This window comes from Gopherus flavomarginatus, chromosome 5 (genome assembly GCF_025201925.1).
Source record: "Gopherus flavomarginatus isolate rGopFla2 chromosome 5, rGopFla2.mat.asm, whole genome shotgun sequence".
NCBI classification, from domain to species: Eukaryota; Metazoa; Chordata; order Testudines; family Testudinidae; genus Gopherus; species Gopherus flavomarginatus.
The window spans coordinates 36,185,010-36,205,936 of NC_066621.1; the positions used below are offsets into that span (position 1 = coordinate 36,185,010).

Sequence of the window (20,927 nt, forward strand, 5' to 3'; positions counted from 1 at the left end):
GACACCTAATTAATTTTTTTTATGTTACAGATGACTATAAATAGAAGGAAGGCTTCAAGTTGATTGCTGTCATTGGCTAAAAAGAAGTGGTTCAGTGGTATTGATTATGCGCTTTGTTTATTATGTCAAAAGGGTTGTGACGTCAGCTTCCAGCCAGAAATTACGAGAGTCCATCAGCAAGCAGTACGCAGAGTTGCATAACATAATTAATTACAATCCCAAAGTAATTTATTGCATAAATCCTTGATTTTACTGTGGTCTTGATGATTTTTAGGCATCAGTGGGGAGACAAAGTGTATCACCTAGTAGGTGAATCTTTGGGGACTACCACCATGGAGGACCTAGTCAAACACAATGCTTGATGGCACCTACCATGCTGGAAGAGGTGCACCCATAAACTGAATTTGGCAAGGTTGGAGAGGAAGTACATCAAGCATCAAGAAAAATTTGAAGATGCTGGGACAAGTGCCAGCTGTGGCCAAGATTCACTTTATACTAGGTTCCAAGGCAGGCGTTGCGAGAAGAAGCTTCTTTTGTAGCAAGCTGGAAGCCCGAAGGCAACTGTTAAGCAGAGTTTCACTAGCGAGCCACGAGAGAAACTGTATGAAGCAACCACTCTTAGGAAATAAAAGGGAGAGATGAGGGAATCCTCAACCTTACAGTTTCACTCCCTGCTCCAGAGCTGTTAAAAATCCATGGAAACCAGTAGTGGGTAAAGTGATGCTCTGGGGATCAAAGCTCATTATAACAAGAGGCATACTGCAGTGACTACCAGAATGGCCGAGTGGTTAAGGCGTTGGACTTAAGATCCAATGGACATCTGTCTGCGTGGGTTCAAACCCCACTTCTGGTAGAAAAGTTTTTTTTGTTTCTCAAGCACCCAAAATCTCCACCATTTAACACCATAAATAAAACCATTTTCCTTCCCACAGTTTTTCATTTAGTGGATAAAGATGAATCCTCTTGATTTTCAATCATCAATCAACCAACACAAAAGTAAATTCCCAATTTAGCCCCTTCCTAACTCATTTAATCTGACTCAGCTTTTTCAATAGCACTCGTAACATATAATCCTTCTAGCAGATGTTGGCAGCAGGAAAAAGGTACAGGCTCAATTTTATAGGGGTTCCTGCCAAAAACTCCAGCAACATTGTCTCCACCTCCCCACCTAGAAATCTAGGAAACTATATATACCACCCTGGGAACACCCAATGGGCAACACTTCCCCTTGAAGTTTGACAGGGCAATAAGCCTTGTGAATGGGGGGAAGTGGTAGACATGGTCTATCTTGGCTTTAGTAAGGCTTTTGATACTGTATTGCATGACTTTAGCATAAACAAGCTAGGCAAATACAACCTAGATGGAGCACCCAAGGTGGGTGCATAACTGGTTGGAAAATCGTCCCCAGAGAGTAATCAGTGAGCAGCCAGGAGACGACAACAGCTTGCAGTTGTACTGCATGGTCTACTGCCAGCCTAAGATGTATTAGAGAAATGGAGTGGACCAAAATAAGAAAGAAACCATTTTTGTTTTGTGTTAATTTGCTCCCCCCTCTCTCCATGAAATCAACGGCCTGCTGAACCCAGGGTTCTGAGTTCAATCCTTGAGGGGGCCATTTTGTGTAACAGTTGTGTGTGTTTCTCCTTGATGCAAAGCTACCCCCTTTGTTGATTTTAATTCCCTGTAAGCCATGTCATCAGTCGCCCCTCCCTCTGTCAGAGCAACAGCAGACAATCATTTCACACCTTTTTTAAGCACAGACACCATACCATGGCAAGCATGGAGCCTGCTCAGCTCACCGCGGCAATTATGAGCACTGTAAACACCACATGTATTATCCTGCAATATATGCAGAACCAGAACCTGCCAAAGCAAAATCAGGTGAGGAGGTGACGGCGGCGTGGTGATGAGAGTGATGAGGACATGGACACAGAATTCTCTCAAAGTACGGGCCCCAGCAATGTGGACATCATGGTGTTAATAGGGCAGACTGATGCCGTGGAACACCAGTTCTGGGCCCGGGAAACAAGCACAGACTGGTGGGACTACATAGTGTTTTATGTCTGGGATGATTCCCAGTGGCTGCAAAACTTTTGCATGCATAAGGGTACTTTCATGGAACTTTGTGACTTGCTTTCCCCTCTCCTGAAGCGCAAGAATACCAAAATGAGAGCAGCCCTCGCAGTTCACAAGTGAGTGGCGATAGCCCTGTGGAAGCTTGCAATGCCAGACAGCTACCGGTCAACCGGGCATCAATTTGGAGTGGGAAAATCTACTGTGGGGGCTGCTGTGATCCAAGTAGTCAATGCAATCAAAATGCTGCTGATGTCAAGGGTAGTGTCTCTGGGAAATGTGCAGGCCATAGTGGATGGCTTTGCTGCAATGGGATTCCCTAACTGTGGTGGGGCGATAGACAGAACCCATATCCCTATTTTGGCACAAGCACCAAGTCAGTGAGTACATAAACCTGAAGGGTACTTTTCCTTGGCGCTGCAAGCACTGGTGGATCACAAGAGACATTTCACCAACATCAACGTGGGATGACTGGGAAAGGTACATGACACTCGCATCTTCAGGAACTCTGGTCTGTTTCAAAAGCTGCAGCAAGGGACTTTCTTCCCAGATCAGAAAATAACTATTGAGGATGTTGAAATGCCTCGAGTTATCCTTGGGGACCCAGCCTACCCCTTAATGTCATGGCTCATAAAGCTGTACACAGGCAGCCTGGACAGTAGTCAGGAGCTATTCAACTACAGGCTGAGCAAGTGCAGAATGGTGGTTGAATGTGCATTTGGATGTTTAAAAGCATGCTGGTGCAGTTTACTGACTCAGAGAGACCTCAGCGAAACCAATATTCCCATTGTTATTATTGCTTGCTGTGCACTCCACAATATTTGTGAGAGTAAGAGGGAGACATTTATGGTGGGGTGGAAGGTTGAGGCAAATCGCCTGGTCACTGATTATGTGCAGCCAGACACCAGGGTGGTTAGCAGAGTACAGGAGGGTGCGGTGCGCATCAGAGGAGCTTTGAAAACCAGTTTCATGACTGGCCAGGCTACGGTGTGAAAGTTCTGTTTGTTTGTCCTGGATGAAACCCCCCACCCCACTCTACTTCCCTGTAGACTAGCCACCCTCCCATCCTCCCTTCGATCACCACTTGCAGAGCCAATAAAGTCACTGTTGCGTCACATTCATGCATTCTTTATTAATTCATTACACAAATAGCGGAATAACTGTCAAGGTAGGCTAGGAGGGGTGAGGGAGGATGGAAGCACTGGATGGGGTGGGGGAGGAGGGAAGGACAAGGCCACTTTGCACTTTAAAACTTATTGAATGCCGGCTTTCTGTTGCTTGAGCAGTTCTCTGGGGTGGAGTCGTTGGGTGCCCGGAGGCCCCCCCACTGTGTTCTTGGGCATCTGGGTGAGGAGACTATGGAACTTGGGGAGGAGGGTGGTTGGTTACACAGGGGCTGCAGCGGCAGTCTGTGCTCATGCTGCCTTTCCTGCAGCTCAACCATACACCGGTGCATACCATTATTTTCCTCCAGTAGCCTCAGCATTGCCTCTTTCCTTTTGTCACCAAGCCGATACCACCTAACATCTTCAGCCCTCCATCCTGTCCTCGTGTTCATATTGTGCTTTCCTGCACTCTGACGGAGTCTGCCTCCAGACATTCTGCTGGGCTCTTTCAAAGTGGGAGGACTGCATGAGCTCAGGGAACATTTCATTGGGAGTGCGTTTTTTTTCGCCTTCTAATCTTCGCTAGCCTGTAGGAAGGAGAAGATAGTGTGAGTGTTGAAACGTTTGCAGCTGGTAGAGGAAAAAAAGGGACAGTGGTAGTTTAAAAGACACATTTTAGAGAACAATAGGTAGACTCTTTCATGGTAAACCTTGCTGTTAACGTTACATAGCACATGTGCTTTCAGTACAAGGTCACATTTTGCCTCTTATTGAGGATATGCCAGTTTGGTGTGAGAGATCACTCACACAGGGCTGGGCAACAGAATTCGGCTTGCAGGCAGCCATAGTAAAATACAGTCTTTTGGCTGCTTTAAACTTCATAACATGTGGGAATGGTTTCAAACAGCAGCGCCCTCATTTCCCATACCAAGCAGCTGTTGGGTTGGCCATTTAAAATGAGTTGGCAATTTAAAAGGAGGGGCTGCGGTTTTGGGGTTAACGTGCATAACCCCTCTCCACACACACATCCAATTCTTTGGGATGATCATGTCACTCCTCCCCCCATCGTGTAGCTAACAGCAGAGAACATTTCTGTTCAGCCACAGGCAACTAGCCCAGCAGAAACGGGCACCTCTGAATGTCCCCTTAATAAAGTCACCCTATTTCAACCAGGTGACCATGAATGACATCACTCTCCTGAGGATAACACAGAGAGATAAAGAACGGATGTTATTTGAATGCCAGCAAACACCGGGACCATACGCTGCCATGCTTTGTTCTGCAATGATTCCCGACTACATGCTGCTGGCCTGGCATGGTAAAGTGTCCTACCATGGAGGACGGAATAAGGCTGCCCTCCCCAGAAATCTTTTGCAAAGGTTTTGGGAGTACCTCCAGGAGAGCATTATGGAGATGTCCCTGGAGGATTTCCGCTCCATCACCAGACATGTTAACAGACTTTTCCAGCAGCTGTACTGGCTGCGAATGCCAGGACAAATTAATAATTAAACACGCTTGCTTTTAAACCATGTCCAATATTTACAAAGGTACACTCACCTGGTGGGTCCGCAAGGCAGCCTTGGGTGGGTTTGGAGGGTACTGACTCCAGATCCAGGTTCCTGGCTGTCAGGGAAAACAGTTTCTCTGCTTGCTTGCTGTGAGCTATCTTCAACCTCCTCCTCCTCATCATCCATGTCCCCAAAACCCATATCCCTGTTGCATGCTACTCCATTGACAGAGTCAAAGCACAGAGTTGGGGTAGTGGTGGCTGCACCTCCTACAATGGCATGCAGCTCATCATAGAAGTGGCATGTCTGTGGCTCTGACCCGGAGCGGTCGTTTGCCTCTCTGGTTTTTCTGGTAGGCTTGCCTCGGCTCTTTAAGTTTCATGTGGCAGACACTGCTGTGGGTCCCTGTTATAGCCTCTGTTCTTCATGCCCTTGGAGATTTTTTCAAATGTTTGGGCATTTTGTCTTTTGGAACGGAGTTCTGATAGCATAGATTCATCTCCTCATACAGCGGTCAGATCTCGTACCTCCTGTTCGGTCCATACTGGAGCTCTTTTGCGATTCTGGGACTCCATTATGGCCACCTTTTCTGATGACATCTGCACTCACCCGTAGATCGCCATGCTGGCCAAACAGGAAATGAGATTCAGAAGTTCACGGGCCTTTTCCTGTCTACCTGGCCAGTGCTTTGAGTTGAGAGCGCTGTCCAGAGCGCTCACAATGGAGCACTCTGGCTGTCCAGAGTGCTCACAATGGAGCAATCTGGGATAGTTCCCAGAGGCCAATATGATCGAATTGCGACGACACTACCCCAAATTTGACCCGGCAAGGTCAATTTCAGTGCTAACCTGCTCGTTGGGGGAGGAGTACAGAAATTGATTTTAAGAGCCCTTTAAGTAAAAAAAAAACAGCTTCATCATATGGACGGGTGCAGGGTTAAATCAATACAATGCTTCTAAATTAGACCTAAACTCGTAGTGTAGACCAGGGCTAACTCACCTATTTCAATCAACTGAAAAAATGCTTCAGAGGAACATCTGACTGCTACCTTTATATTTCTCCTTGATCACTGTCACACCATACTCATCAGCTGCAGATGCTGCCTCAGCAACCCAGCAAGACCAAGACCATATCTACACGATGGGCGTTACAGCTGTAGCTCTGCCAATGTAGTATAGACACTTCCTATATCTGTAATAACCTTAGTCCCAGATTTGGACCTTAGCGTCCAAGATATGGGGGTTAGCATGAAAACCTCCAAGCTTAGTTACCAGCTTGGACCTGGTACCTGCTGCCACCACCCAAAAAATTAGAGTGTTTTGGGGCACTCTGGTCCCCCTGAAAAACCTTCCCTGGGGACCCCAAGACCCAAATCCCTTGAGTCTTACAACAAAGGGAAATAATCCTTTTTCCCTTCCCCCCTCCAGGTGCTCCTGGAGAGATACACAGACACAAGCTCTGTGAATCCAAACAGAGTGAATCTCCCTCTCTGTTCCCAATCCTGGAAACAAAAAGTACTTTCCTATTCCCCCAGAGGGAATGCAAAAATCAGGCTAGCAATCCAACACACAGATCTCCCCGATTCCTTCCTCCCACCAATTCCCTGGTGAGTACAGACTCAATTTCCCTGAAGTAAAGAAAACTCCAACAGGTCTTAAAAGAAAGCTTTATATAAAAAGAAAGAAAAATAAGTACAAATGTTCTCTCTGTATTAAGATGATACAACACAGGGTCAATTGCTTAAAAGAATATTGAATAAACAGCCTTATTCAAAAAGAATACAAATCAAAGCACTCCAGCACTTATATTCATGCAAATACCAAAGAAAAGAAACCATATAACTTACTAGCTGATCTCTTTGTCCTTACACTTAGAAACAGAAGACTAGAAAGTAGAACTACTTCTCCAAAGCTCAGAGAAAGCAGGCAGACGGAAAACAAAGACAAAAGACTCAGACACTCAATTCCCTCCACCCAAAGTTGAAAAAATCTGGTTTCCTGATTGGTCCTCTGGTCAGGTGCTTCAGGTAAAAGAGACATTAACCCTTAGCTATCTGTTTATGACACGCCCCCCAAATTGCAGACAGTGGGGAAGCTCACTGGCGGCGATTTCCTTCTAGAACTTGAAAATAAACAGATTAATACAACACATAGACCTTTACATATACTCCTAAGTATATAACTAACAGACTTCTACATTTTAAGAACACTTTTTAACTACTGAATTCTGGGAAACTCTCACGGGAGAGTGCATCAGCTACTTTGTTAGAAGCTCCTGTGATGTGTTGAATTTCAAAATCAAAATCTTGGAGAGCTAAACTCCAACGAAGAAGTTTCTTGTTGTTCCCCTTGGCAGTATGAAGCCACTTTAGTGCAGCATGGTCAGTTTGTAGTTGGAACCGCCGTCCCCAAACATATGGGCGTAGCTTTTCCAGGGCGTACACAATGGCATAGCATTCCTTTTCACTGACTGACCAGTGACTTTCCCTCTCAGACAGTTTCTTGCTGAGAAACACGACAGGATGGAAGTTGTGATCTGTTGCTTCCTGCATGAGCACTGCTCCTATACCACGCTCAGATGCATCTGTGGTTACTAGGAATGGCTTGTTAAAATCCGGGGCCCTGAGCACAGGGTCCGACATGAGCGTTGCCTTAAGTTGGGTAAAGGCCTTTTGACACTCATCAGTCCACTTAACTGCATTTGGCTGGGTCTTTTTGGTCAGGTCGGTCAGTGGGGCAGCGATTTGGCTGCAGTGTGGTACAAATCGCCTGTAGTATCCGGCCAAGCCTAAGAAGGATTGGACCTGCTTCTTGGACCGTGGGACAGGCCACTTTTGGATAGCATCTACCTTGGCCTGTAGGGGGTTTATGGTTCCTCGACCCACCTGGTGCCCCAGGTAAGTCACTCTGTTTTGGCCTATTTGACACTTTTTGGCCTTAACAGTTAGTCCTGCCTGCCTGATGCGCTCAAAGACCTTTTCCAGGTGTAGTAGGTGTTCGGGCCAGGAGTCTGAAAAAATGGCCACATCATCGAGGTAGGCAACTGCAAATTCTCCCAGTCCAGCTAGTAGACCATCTACCAGCCTCTGGAAGGTGGCGGGTGCATTTCGAAGGCCGAAAGGAAGGACATTGAATTCATACACCCCCGCATGGGTGACGAATGCTGACCTCTCCTTGGCAGGTTCATTTAGCGGTACTTGCCAGTACCCCTTGGTTAAGTCTATTGTAGAGATGAACTGGGCACATCCCAACTTTTCCAATAGCTCATCGGTACGTGGCATTGGATAGTTGTCCGGACGAGTTACAGCATTTAGCTTACGGTAGTCCACGCAAAAGCGTATTTCCCCATCTGGTTTGGGTACCAGAACCACTGGAGATGCCCATGCACTGGTAGATGAGCGGATTATACCCATCTGTAGCATGTTCTGGATTTCCCGTTCTATAGCAGCTTGGGCATGAGGAGACACTCGGTAGGGTGGGGTTCTGATTGGGTGAGCATTACCTGTATCAATGGAGTGGTATGCCCGTTCAGTCCGTCCTGGGGTGGCTGAGAACAATGGGGCGAAGCTAGTGCACAGCTCCTTGATTTGTTGCCGCTGCAGACGTTCCAGGGTGGTTGAGAGGTTCACCTCTTCCACGCCACCGTCTTTTTTCCCGTCGTAGTAGACACCGTCAGGCCACTCAGCATCATCTCCCTGGACTGTAAACTGACAAACCTGTAAGTCTCTGGAATAGAAAGGCTTGAGAGAATTAACATGGTACACTTTAGGCTTTAGTGAGGAATTGGGAAATGCTATGAGGTAGTTTACAGCTCCCAGGCGCTCTTGGACGGTGAATGGCCCTTCCCATGATGCTTCCATCTTATGGGCCTGTTGCGCCTTCAAGACCATAACCTGGTCTCCTACCTTGAAGGACCGATCTCTGGCATGTCTGTCATACCAGGCCTTTTGCTCTTCTTGAGCATCCTTTAGGTTCTCTTTAGCAAGGGCTAAAGAGTGTCGGAGGGTGCTTTGTAGGTTGCTTACAAAGTCCAGAATGTTAGTTCCTGGAGAAGGCGTAAACCCCTCCCATTGCTGCTTCACCAACTGTAATGGCCCCTTAACCTCGTGACCATACACAAGTTCAAATGGTGAAAACCCTAAACTGGGATGTGGTACAGCCCTGTAGGCAAACAGCAACTGCTGCAACACTAGGTCCCAATTATTGGAGAATTCGTTGATGAATTTTCGTATCATGGCCCCCAAAGTTCCATTGAACCTTTCCACCAGGCCATTGGTTTGATGGTGGTACGGGGTGGCAACCAAGTGATTCACCACATGAGTTTCCCACAGTTTTTCCATGGTCCCTGCCAGGAAATTAGACCCTGAATCTGTAAGGATGTCAGAGGGCCAACCTACCCTGGCAAAGATGTCTGTTAGGGCCAGGCACACAGTGTTAGCCCGGGTGTTGCCTAGAGCTACTGCTTCCGGCCATCGGGTAGCAAAGTCCACTAAAGTCAGTACGTACTGCTTTCCTCTGGGCGTCTTTTTTGGGAAAGGGCCCAGAATATCCACAGCTACTTGCTGAAATGGGACCTCAATTATGGGGAGTGGCTGGAGAGGGGCCTTGACCTGGTCTTGAGGCTTTCCCACTCTTTGGCATACCTCACAAGACCGGACATACTTGGCAACGTCCTTGCCCATCCCCTCCCAGTGGAAGGACTTCCCCAACCGGTCCTTGGTTCTGTTCACCCCAGCATGGCCACTGGGATGATCATGGGCTAAGCTTAAGAGCTTCCCCCGGTACTTAGTTGGAACCACCAACTGTTTTTGCGGCTGCCATTCTTCCCGGTGTCCACCAGAAAGAATTTCCTTGTATAAAAGTCCTTGGTCTATAACAAACCGGGATCGATTAGAAGAGCTGAGAGGCGGTGGGGTGCTCCGTGCCGCCGCCCAAGCTTTCTGAAGGCTGTCATCCGCTTCCTGCTCAGTCTGGAACTGTTCCCTTGAGGCTGGGGTCACCAGTTCTTCCTCAGACTGTGGACTTGGGCTTGGTCCCTCTGGAAGCGATGTAGGTGATGGGGTTGTTTCCGTTGCTGGTGAACCGCTCTCCGCTGGTGCACCTGAGGGTATTTCAGGCTCTGGCTGAGCCTTTTGGGTATGGCTGTCTGTTGCTTCTGCCAGTTGTGGCTCGCTGGCGCCCTCTGGCGTTGAGTTTGAAGATGTGGTTGCACTTGCTGGTGCTGGTTGCTGTTCCAGTTCCGGGCCTGGGACTGGAGGTGCTGTGGCTGTTTCAGTGGTTGGCATGGAATCCGGGTCCACTACCTCTGTCTGGGTCTCTGGTAACACAGACGGGGCCTCTGTGGACGGCTCAGGAACAGGAATGGGTCTGGAAGCTTGCCTGGTTTGGCTACGTGTAACCATTCCCACTCTCTTGGCCCGCCTCACCTGGTTGGCCAAGTCTTCCCCCAGTAGCATGGGGATAGGATAATTGTCATAGACTGCAAAAGTCCACATTCCTGACCAGCCTTTGTACTGGACAGGCAGTTGAGCTGTAGGCAAGTCTACAGCTTGTGACATGAAGGGGTAAATTGTAACTTTGGCCTTTGGGTTGATGAATTTGGGGTCAACGAAGGATTGGTGGATAGCTGACACTTGTGCCCCCGTGTCTCTCCACGCAGTAACCTTCTTTCCGCCCACTCTCAAATTTTCCCTTCGCTCCAAGGGTATTTGAGAGGCATCCGGGCCTGGGGATCTTTGGTGTGATGGTGGTGTAATGAATTGCACTCGCATGGTGTTCTTGGGACACTTGGCCTTGATATGTCCCAGTTCATTACACTTAAAGCATCTTCCATCTGATGGGTCACTGGGCCGAGGTGAGTTACTGGAGACTGGTGAGGTTGAAGGGTAGGGTATCTGTGGCTTTACTTGGGTGGTATGTGGGGTCTTTGGCTGTCCTCGGTTGTAGGGTTTATGGTCTGTGTGCCCCCTGGGGTAATCGTTCCCCTTGACAGTAGCTTTCTTGCTTTCTGCCAGTTCCATCCATTTGGCTCCAATCTCCCCCGCCTCAGCGATATTCTTGGGGTTTCCATCTTGTATGTACCGTGTGATGTCTTCAGGAACACCATCCAAGAACTGCTCCATTTGTATGAGGAGGTTCAGTTCTTCCAAGGTTTGAATGTTGTTTCCTGTTATCCAGGCCTCATAGTTTTTTGCAATGTAGTAGGTGTGTTTGGGAAATGACACCTCTGGTTTCCACTTTTGGGTTCTGAAGCGCCGACGGGCATGATCTGGGGTTATCCCCATCCTGTATCTGGCCTTGGTTTGAAAAAGTTTATAGTCATTCATTTGCTGCTTAGGCATTTCAGCTGCCACCTCTGCTAAAGGTCCACTGAGGTGTGGCCTTAATTCTACCATGTACTGGTCTTCGGGGAAGCTGTACCCAAGACAGGCTCTTTCAAAGTTTTCCAAGAAGGCCTTGGTGTCATCACCTGCCTTGTAGGTGGGAAATTTCCTGTGCTGTGGAGCAATATTTGGCGCCGGGTTGTTAGGGTTGGCTGGCACAGGCAGCCCAGCTTTTGCCATCTCCAGTTCATGTTTTCTCTGTTTTTCCTTCTCTTCATTCTCTTTTTGTTGTTTTTTCCATTTCTTTTTGTTGTTTTTCCATTTCTTTTTGGTGTTTTTCCATGTCTCGGCGGTGGGCCGCCTCCTCTTCTTCTTGCTTCCTTCTGTGGGCCAACTCATCTTCTGCTTGTTTCCTTCGGTAGGCCACCTCTTCTTCTTCTAGTTTTCTTTTGTGTGCTGCCTCTTTGGCTGCCTCTTTGGCTGCCTGTTCTCTTTGGTAGGCTGCCTCTTTGATCTGTTCTTCTCTTTCTTTCATCTCCATCTCTTTTTGTTTTATTTCCAGTTGTCGCCTGTGTTCAGCTTCTTTGATTTGTTCTTCGGCCTCAATTTTTGCCTTAGAAGTCATGATTCCTGTTTTCTTGTGTTGGGGTGCCCTCCGGTGTTTATCTTCTGAACTGCAGGTTCTCTGTTGCCTCCTGAAGTCTGCCTAGCAACAGTGCCTTTAGCTAATTTTCCTTTTCTCTCTCTAGCTAATGTTCAATGAAAGGAAACCAGAAAAACCACTTTATTTGCATGCCTATAAGTGCTGGTACTTGCCTCCTAATGGGAGGGCTATTGCATGACAAAAGACCCTTAACATGCAAGCCACAAACTGCCAGAGAGAGCAGAAAAAAAAATTCTCTCTGGTTCCCTTTTAAAACCAACTGTTTCTCTCTGCTAAAAAGCCCTTAGCAGAGAAAAGAAAAATATAATATTTCTACTGGCTTCTGGATTCTGTCTATCTCCCACCAGCTGCCACTCATGTAATAACCTTAGTCCCAGATTTGGACCTTAGCGTCCAAGATATGGGGGTTAGCATGAAAACCTCCAAGCTTAGTTACCAGCTTGGACCTGGTACCTGCTGCCACCACCCAAAAAATTAGAGTGTTTTGGGGCACTCTGGTCCCCCTGAAAAACCTTCCCTGGGGACCCCAAGACCCAAATCCCTTGAGTCTTACAACAAAGGGAAATAATCCTTTTTCCCTTCCCCCCTCCAGGTGCTCCTGGAGAGATACACAGACACAAGCTCTGTGAATCCAAACAGAGTGAATCTCCCTCTCTGTTCCCAATCCTGGAAACAAAAAGTACTTTCCTATTCCCCCAGAGGGAATGCAAAAATCAGGCTAGCAATCCAACACACAGATCTCCCCGATTCCTTCCTCCCACCAATTCCCTGGTGAGTACAGACTCAATTTCCCTGAAGTAAAGAAAACTCCAACAGGTCTTAAAAGAAAGCTTTATATAAAAAGAAAGAAAAATAAGTACAAATGTTCTCTCTGTATTAAGATGATACAACACAGGGTCAATTGCTTAAAAGAATATTGAATAAACAGCCTTATTCAAAAAGAATACAAATCAAAGCACTCCAGCACTTATATTCATGCAAATACCAAAGAAAAGAAACCATATAACTTACTAGCTGATCTCTTTGTCCTTACACTTAGAAACAGAAGACTAGAAAGTAGAACTACTTCTCCAAAGCTCAGAGAAAGCAGGCAGACAGAAAACAAAGACAAAAGACTCAGACACTCAATTCCCTCCACCCAAAGTTGAAAAAATCTGGTTTCCTGATTGGTCCTCTGGTCAGGTGCTTCAGGTGAAAGAGACATTAACCCTTAGCTATCTGTTTATGACAATATCAACAGAGGGGACTTTTCCAGTGATGTAGGTAACCCACCTCCCTGAGCAGTGGTAGCTAGGTTGCTGGAAGAATTCTTCCATCAACGTGGCTGTATCTACACTAGGGGTTAGTTCGGCTTAACTGTGGCACACAGGAGTGTGAATTTTTCACACCTCTGAACAACGTAGTTAGATCGATCTAAATTTTAAATGTAGACCAGGGCAAAGAAGAAATAAACAGCACAAAACAATCAGAGTGAGATCCATGATTTTTTCATTTATATCTCTTTGGAATTAAGAGAATTTCAGTCACTCATGTTCTAACAACAGCTTCATGAGAAATGCCCCTTTGCAAAATCCCCCATGAATCGGAGATGAACTTTGAATTCCAGCTCGCATTACAATCTCTCAGCCCTAAAGTCACATTCCTGAGCTAACTGAAGCTCCTTAAGGGCTTGTCTGGAAGAAAAGGATACTATCCCAGGATAGCTATAGAGGTACAGATGTAATTATATCAGTATAAAGTTGCCTTGTATGCAGTACTTAATTTGTAATGAAATGGGTGCTGGGGCTCAAGCAGTTTTTTTTTTTACATTCATAACTGAAACAGCAAGGTCAGAGGTGCTGGGGCTATGAAATGCCAAGAGCAGAGGCGCTGCGCTCAACCCTGGCACAAATTAAGTGCTGCTTGTACCAGCATAGTTTACTCCCAGCGATTGTATTGGTGTAATTATTTCAGGCAAGAAATCACACACACAAACTGAAATAGTCACATACCCAGACCTCAGCCTGGAAGCACCATTGGCTAGTCTGAACTGTCAGACTGAAATAACTGCTAAGTCCATGGAGCAGACAGTACAGCACATTAGCCCCACCCCAACCACCTTCAACTGCCTTACTATGGAATTTTAACATAAACTGTTGTTCAAAGGAGGACTGCAATTAATTCATTGCTTAGCCATTACCTTAAGAACTGAGGAATAGGAAAATGGTTCTAATCAATCGTTCCAAAGATCTGCCCAGATGGTTTCTAGGTAGAGAAAGTCCTGAGAAATGACCCGCCATCTCTGAAACCTATATCCTTGTTGTTAAATAGAGAAGACCTTGCTTTTGAGAGGGATAAAAGAACAGCTGTACTAACAGTGGGACTCAAACCCACATGGGGCACACATCCACAGGAATTTAAGGCCCACACCTTAATGACTCAGCCATTCTAGGTGGTGCAGAAATGCTCCTTGCTAGTACAGAGACACCTACCAGAGGCTGACTCCACACCACCAGCAGCCCCAGGAATTAACTGCATAATTACCAGGCTTTTGAAGCTTGAGGGACTCAAGCCCCAGCTTGTCTATCAACACAAACAAAGAATGGAAGAAATGATGGGTTGCACATCATAGAGTGTGGAGGCAAAAAGAATATAAGAATGGCCAATCTGAGCCAGACCAATGGTCCAGTCAGCCCAGTAGCCTGTCTGCTGACAGTGGCAAATGCCAGGTGCTTCAGAGGGAATGAACAGAACAGGTAATCATCAAGTGATCCATCCCCTGTTGCCCTTTCCCAGCTTCTGGCAAACAGAGGATTAAGTTACACAGAACAAAGGCTACTTTACTCCAGAACATACTATAACCTATGTGCACTGACATCATACCTTTAGTTGGCTCTCCTTAACTTCCCTACCTGTTCTGGCTAGATATGGCATCAGACAGAAGATTTGAAGGTCCCTGAGTCATCATGACAAAACGGAGGGCAGGGAAAGCAAAGAAAACAATCAGAGAATGATCCAGAATTTTGAAATTAAGACTGGAGCTGGGTGGTTTTTTTCAAAAAAATTGCTCAAGAATAAATTCACCAAAAAATACATTGTACAGGTCATTGAAACTACTTGTAAATTTGGGTTGAATTCAGTGAATAGTTTTGGCCAAAAACAAAGGGGGGCGGATTTTTTAAAGTTAAATGGCCCATTCTGATCATCTCAAAATAAAACCTTACAACTTTTCATTTCTGAAGGGTAGTTTGTTTAGAAATTTAGCTAATTAAAAATACCTCAAAAAGACATGGAAAAACACCCCAAACCATCCGAAACGAAATGAAAAAAAATCAGTTTCGGTTCAAATCAACCCACATTTTTGCTCTTGATTTTTTGGTTTGGGCCCTGAATGAAAACATCAATCATTTGCTTGGCTCTAATTAAGACCATTGATGAAAAGAGGGATTATTGAGTGCCTCTAGCTCTAGTTACCTAGTTACCTCTCTGGGCTGCGGAGAAAAGTTGGTCTTCCTAGAGGAAGGTTGGAGTCTGTAGATGTGTCTCTGTCAATTTTAATGTGGAGGGGTTTTGCTAGATTTTTTGGGAGACCATTTCTCATGTGTCACTTCTCCTAGTGGGGGAGAGGAACTCCTCTCTTCTTTACCATTGAGCCAGATGCTTGGAGTCTTCTTGTGAGATGCCACAATGTAATGCAGGTGTCAGCAACCTTTCAGAAGTGGTGTGCCAAGTCTTCATTTATTCACTCTAATTTAGGGTTTCACGTGCTAGTAATACATGTTAATATTTCTAGAAGGTCTCTTTCTATAAGTCTATAATATATAACTAAACTAATGTTGTATGTAAAGTAAATAAAGTTTTAAAAATATTTAAGAAGCTTCATTTAAAATTAAATTAAAATGCAGAGCCCCCTGGACCAGTGGCCAGGACCTGGGCAGTGTGAGTGCCATTGAAAATCAGCTAGCGTGCCACCTTCAGCGCACGTGCCATAGGTTGCCTACCCCGATGTAATGTTTATCACAGCTGCTTTACCTGAAGAAGGCCCCGGGTTTGTGCTACAGTGGAACCACCAGACCTTTCTGGCTACATCAACCCTTAAACACTGCTGCACTCCAATGCAGACGCTTACTATGGCCTCAGGAGGGGTTCCCCTATCGCTGTAGTAAATCCACCTCTGTGAGAGGCAGTAGCTAGATCAGGACCAGTCTTATGGCAAACGGTGCCCTGTGTGAATTTGTATTTTGGCATCCCTGGCTCCGCTGCCTTCCTGGGCTCTCCACACACACCCTTATTGCCCCTGGTCCCCACTGCTTTCCTGTTCCTCACTCATTCCTCTGACCCCTGCTGCTTCCCCATTCCCCTTGTCCCCCACTGCCTCTCCAGGATCCTCCCCATCTCTTCATCACCACTGGCCCCTGCTGCCTTCCCCAGCCCCCACACCCAGCCCCCCTGACTGCCTCTGCTTCTCCATCCATCCCCCCATGTCCCTTGGCCCCCACTGCCTCTCCAGGCTCCCCCCACCTCTGCATCATCTCTGGCCCCTTCTGGTTCCCAATATCACCCACTCATTTCCCATCACCCTTTGTCCCTTCTGACTCCCTTAGCCACAGACATGTACAGATTAGATGATGGTGATGGAATTGCAAAGACTTTAAACAAGAACACTGGATGTTGGCATAAGGCCTGCTACATCAAGTTTAACAGCACCACATATAAAAGGGCTGAGAAACAAACACACTAACAAAAAAGAACTGAGAAAGAAGAACTACAGAGAAAATACACTTGCTGTGGAGCAGCCCCTTTTCACTGTTAACCAAACAGATACAGTGGTTCTGGTCTGCTGGGGATGGAGAGGACAAATTTGTCATTAAGCTGGAACTAGAAATGACAAGTCTAAAGCTCATTGGAGACTGGCAATTGGCTAGAAGATACTAGAGAGATGGAAGCCAAAGTGGACTCCCCAGGAACAGCTGACTTCTTGAAAGTATCTCATGTCACACGTACTAGGCATGCCCATGAAGCAACTGCCAGCGGTCTGTACATCTTGCTGAAGAATGCACACATGCAGTCTACCCAATGTCTCAAGGAAGATGAGGCCACCATGGGGTAGGATAAATGAAGCAAAAACTAGAAAACCCTATGTTCCACTTCTGGCATGCCAGACTTCATCGGGAGCGTCTTGTATTGACCTATGTGCTGTCAATCTGCCTGGCAAACTTTGCTCCATACATTGAACATCTTGGAAAGCTACAACCCTGGTTCTTTGCATTAGATCACAGTAATTATACTCATTGGGTGACTGTTCACCTCTGAGATATGGTTACCCTTCATACAGTGCACTCAGACACAGCTAGAGCATTCCTAAAGGTGATCTTCACAATTTGCAAGCCACAACGTTTGCTCTGCAATAGCACTCGGCCAAGCTCATGAGCAAAATAATGCCATAATCAAAGGGGATGGTGGAGCTCTTGGTCAGCACAATGTCTAGAGGCCCTTTTTCCTCAATGACAGTGGGCCAAGGGGTGGCCAGGCTGATAGGAGAATTTGAAACTTCACTAGAGAGATGAACCAACCAAAAAGGGTCTAACACAAAGCACTGTGAGCAGGTGAAACGTGTTCAGGTTTCTTTGGCATGACATGTCAAGGCACTTGTTGACATCATAGAAGACAGGGTCATAACTAGAAAGGGAAGGGTAACAATCCTCCTGTTTACAATACTATAAAATCCCTCCTGGCCAGAGGCATCAAAATCCTTTTACCTATAAAGGGTTAAGAAGCTCAGGTAACCTGGCTGTCACCTGACTCAACGGACCAATAAGGGAACAAGATACTTTCAAATCTTGGGCGGGAGGAAAAGCTTCTGTTTCTGTGCTCTTTGTTTTGGGGGGTGTTCACTCTTAGGACTAATAGGGACCGGACATGAATCCATGTTCTCCAAATCTTTCTGCACAAGTCTCTCATATTTCAAACTTGTAAGTAACAGCAAGGCAAGGCATATTAGTTTTATCTTTGTTTTCTCAACTTGTAAATGTTCCTTTTGCTAGAGGGTTTACCTCTGTTTGCTGTAACTTTGAACCTAAGGCTAGAGGGGTTTCCTCTGGGCTCTTTGAATCTGATTACTCTGTAAAGTTATTTTCCATCCTGATTTTACAGAGATAATTTTTACCTTTTCTTTTAAGAAAATTCTTCTTTTAAGAACCTAATTGATTTTTCATTGTTTTAAGATCCAAGGGTTTGGATCTGTGTTCACCAGGACTAATTGGTGAGGGGATATTCTCAAGCCTACCCAGGAAAAGGGGGTTAGGGACTTGGGAGATATTTGGGAAAAGGCAGAGGTCCAAGTGGTTCTCCATAAATATTTGGTTGAAACGCTTGGTAGTGGCAGCATATTTTTAACCTAAGCTGGTAAAAATAAGCTTAGGGGGTCTTTCATGAGGTCCCCACATCTGTACCCTAAAGTTCAGAGTGGGGAGGGAACCTTGACACAGGGGCAACCCCTTCTCAGGAGACAGGGGCGGCTCTATGCTTTTTGCCACCCCAAACACGGCAGGCAGGAGGCTTTTGGTGGCATGACTGCGGGAGGTCCACCGGTGCCACGCCATTGACGTGTCCACTGCCAAATTGCCACCGAAGCTGCAGGACCGGCGGACCTCCCATAGGCATGCCTCCGAAAGCCTTCTGCCTGCTGCCCTCGCAGCGACCAGCAGGCCGTCCCCCGCAGCTTGCTGCCCCTGTCAGAAGAGAGTGTAGACTTAGTTAAACTGGACACCAAAAACATTGCCAATCCTTCTGTGATTGTCTCTGTTAGGGAAGCTGAGAAGATTGGGCGGCAGCAGCAAACGATGTTTGTAACAGACAAACCAAGACAAAACCAAGCCATTAATGGAGCCCACCAAGCAAAACAATCTCCTTGTTCCACAGACCTCCTGCAAGGGAAATCTCCAAGACCCAGTTACAGCTCTCCTCCTGGAAAAATGGCAGGGAATGCGACGTTTCAATACATGGAGGCCTGTGAACAACTTTCTTGTTTTTTAATTCAAACTTTTTGACACTCAGCAACATCTTTTACGTCTAGATCAATCTGAAATATCATTCTTAGCAAAGAGAAATGTAACTTTCTGGTCATGGACATAAACTTTTCAACTGATTGTGTTATTTTTCTATAGCATTAACTTTTTAATGAATACTCCCTAGTGGCATGCTACCGAGCATGTTAATTCTTAATATACTTGTATGATGTCAAGTCAGGGGAAGTCAATTACTTTTTGTCAAGGTCCAAATTTCTTGTTCAATGTATAGTCAAGGTCCAGACATCAGACATAATAATAATAATAATAATAATAATAATAATAAAAAACAAAAAGATTTGGGATCTGTTTAAAAGCATCTGGAGGTCTAGATTTGGCCTGCGGTCCGCTTATTGACTCCCCCATCTCAATCCATAATAATTCATTGCTTTAATTTTTAGGACACCTAAGACAATAGGAATATAAATATACAAAAATGAAAACCCACTGGGTGGTTTAATACCATAAACAATCAGTATCAGAAAAAACATCAGTAGAAAAAATACATCTTAGAATTTCATATGGCTGTCAGAGCCAACCTGGCATGAGCTGGTGATGCCCCCATATCTGAGAATCCTCATTAGATCAAGCCCTAAGACTGTCAAGTTTCATGCTTTTATCATAAAACCCAAAATTCTTACACAAATCTCATCAGCTCCCAGTAGCACCACGGGAAACACTGACCTGCCAGAAATGTCAGATTCCTCCATCTCTGGACAACAAACTGCGACAGAGATTGCTGGGGAGGGAAGCCACTGACATCTGCCAGAGGAGGACTGAGATGTGGATGAGTAAGACACCAAAGGGGTGGGGAGGAAGCCTTATCTAATAGGTTTTGGTAATTAATTGCTTGCTTTCCCAAGTTTATTCTAGTTTCTCTGCTTCTTCTCTGCCAACCCCCGATAAAGTTCTCTTTTAATCCCCTGGACTGAGTGCTTCTGAGCTGGGATCTGGGAGGGCTGCCCCTCTGAGGGTGTCTCTGCCTTGTCTCCTGCTCTGCCCTCCATGTGGAGCCAAGATCTTGGGGCCCCTATTACTCCGAAGGGGTCTGAGCCCCTTCTCCCTAGCCCCCCATGCAAGCCAGCAGCTGAGGAAGCCCTCCCCTCTTGCGGGGAGAGCTGAGTCCAGGCATGCTAGGAGCATGCACCAAGTGCACAGTGCTGAGACTGGGATGAGGAGATGAGAATGGGCAGGCTTGGTGCCTAGCACAGGCTCCCAAACACTGACCCGGGGGAGCACGGGGTACTGAGAACACCCACTGAGATGACTGGAGCTATTGTCTCAGGGTGTATCATCTCCATAGGCACTGTCCTTCACACTGAGATAAATGGGCCCCCTCACATCTTTTGGAGCTGTCTATACTGCAGATGGATGTGCAGGGACCCTTTCCTCTCTCCTTCCTAAAACTCCTCCTTTCAGCGTTTCCCCCTGCTGCGGATTTGGGGACAGCAAAGCAACTGATGATGATCTATTTCATGCAATATTACAGTGGAGTGCCAGTCTGCTATGGTTAAGATTGGGAAGTTTTTCCTGTTTAACGGATGATTCTCCTAAGGGTTCGAAAATCCCCGTAATTACATGGGTTGTCTTGAAATTTGCTGTGCCTCATAGGGGTGTGGAGTAGGTTCAGTGATCCAAATTTGGGGTAATTTGAGTAGAGGGTTCCTGAAATACGATTCCCTGCCCCCTCTGAAAAACATTAAAATAGCAATTCTTAAAGTTCACAGATTCTAGCAACTTTGGCATCTGAAACCCACCCAGGGCAGGAATCTGTGAATGGACTGTAAACATTTGGCTAAAATCTGTCTCTGTCAAGGCTTTTTTTTATTATTATTTTGGAGAAATGTAATCTGAGGAAAGGAAATGATTCAGAAGGCACTCAAGTGGTTTTTGAAAAGAAAATAAATTACACATGTGAATGCTTGCTGGGAAGGGAGGGGTGATTAGGAGTGGCAGAGGAGGCTGGAATAGGGGTGAGGGGTTTGGGTCTGGAGTGAGAGATGGGGGGTTATGGGGAGATAAATGGGAATGGGTGGTAGGGGTGGGAAAAGGAGTTTGGGGGCTCAGGTACAGGGGAAAAGAGATGACTGGGGGGATTGAGTGAGTAGAAGACAGGAGTGATTCGACAATATGAGGGGTGACATGGGGTGGGGATAGAGGAAGGGGTGGGCTATCAGCCCAGTATTTCTCCCCTCTATGTATGTGCTA

General features: G+C 46.2%; 1 non-coding gene across 1 annotated transcript; it reads left to right on the plus strand.

Annotated features, from left to right (window-relative positions):
* The first annotated feature begins 770 nt into the window (after nt 1-770).
* On the plus strand, nt 771-853 carry TRNAL-UAA (transfer RNA leucine (anticodon UAA)). The gene has a single exon. It is a non-coding gene; the product is annotated as a tRNA-Leu (tRNA).
* The last annotated feature ends 20,074 nt before the right edge of the window (nt 854-20,927 follow it).